Genomic DNA, 948 nt, shown 5'->3' with positions numbered 1-948 from the left:
AAAAAGGGGTGCAACACGAGGACTTCCCAAGTGGTCACCCAACTTAGTACTACTCTCGCCCAAGCACGCTTATCTGCGGAGTTCTGATGGGATCCGGTGCATTAGTGCTGGTATGATCGCACCCGACCTTTTATGCGCACAAAATCAGATTTAACGCATGCGGGGCGGCATGATCGAAACGCGATGGGCGTGAGCGGGGGAGGTTCTCATTTGTAGAGAAAGGAAGAAAAGAACTCGGAGAAATTGAAAGAAAAAAAGGGGTGCAACACGAGGACTTCCCAAGTGGTCACCCAACTTAGTACTACTCTCGCCCAAGGACGCTTGTCTGCGGAGTTCTGATGGGATCCGGTGCATTAGTGCTGGTATGATCGCACCCGACATGCCATGCGCACAAAATCGGATTTAACGCATGCGGGGCGGCATGATCGAAACGCGATGGGCGTGAGCGGGGGAGGTTCTCATTTGTAGAGAAAGGAAGAAAAGAACTCGGAGAAATTGAAAGAAAAAAAGGGGTGCAACACGAGGACTTCCCAAGTGGTCACCCAAGTTGGTACTACTCTCGCCCAAGGACGCTTAACGGAGGAGTTCTGATGGGATCCGGTGCATTAGTGCTGGTATGATCGCACTCGACATTCCATGCGCACAAAATCGGATTTAACGCATGCGGGGCGGCATGATCGAAACGCAATGGGCGTGAGCGGGGGAGGTTCTCATTTGTAGAGAAAGGAAGAAAAGAACTCGGAGAAATTGAAAGAAAAAAAGGGGTGCAACACGAGGACTTCCCAAGTGGTCACCCAAGTTGGTACTACTCTCGCCCAAGGATGCTTAACTGCGGAGTTCTGATGGGATCCGGTGCATTAGTGCTGGTATGATCGCACCCGACATGCCATGCGCACAAAATCGGATTTAACGCATGCGGGGCGGCATGATCGAAACGCGATGGGCGTG

The 948-nt window shown here is 51.8% G+C and overlaps 4 non-coding genes across 4 annotated transcripts; all 4 read right to left on the bottom strand.

The window, feature by feature from the left end:
- Window positions 1–5: 5 nt before the first annotated feature.
- Window positions 6–124, bottom strand: LOC111476159. The gene has a single exon (XR_002716937.1). It is a non-coding gene; the product is annotated as a 5S ribosomal RNA (ribosomal RNA).
- Window positions 125–257: 133 nt separating this feature from the next.
- LOC111476160 lies at window positions 258–376 on the bottom strand. The gene has a single exon (XR_002716938.1). It is a non-coding gene; the product is annotated as a 5S ribosomal RNA (ribosomal RNA).
- Window positions 377–509: 133 nt separating this feature from the next.
- Window positions 510–628, bottom strand: LOC111476162. The gene has a single exon (XR_002716940.1). It is a non-coding gene; the product is annotated as a 5S ribosomal RNA (ribosomal RNA).
- A 133-nt stretch (window positions 629–761) lies between these two features.
- Window positions 762–880, bottom strand: LOC111476161. Its single transcript, XR_002716939.1, has one exon. It is a non-coding gene; the product is annotated as a 5S ribosomal RNA (ribosomal RNA).
- Between the last annotated feature and the right edge of the window lie 68 nt (window positions 881–948).

Source organism: Cucurbita maxima, unplaced genomic scaffold (genome assembly GCF_002738345.1).
Source record: "Cucurbita maxima cultivar Rimu unplaced genomic scaffold, Cmax_1.0 Cma_Scf05821, whole genome shotgun sequence".
NCBI lineage: Eukaryota > Viridiplantae > Streptophyta > Magnoliopsida > Cucurbitales > Cucurbitaceae > Cucurbita > Cucurbita maxima.
The sequence above is the reverse complement of the archived record's forward strand: the minus strand, read 5'-3'. Positions and strand labels throughout refer to the sequence as shown.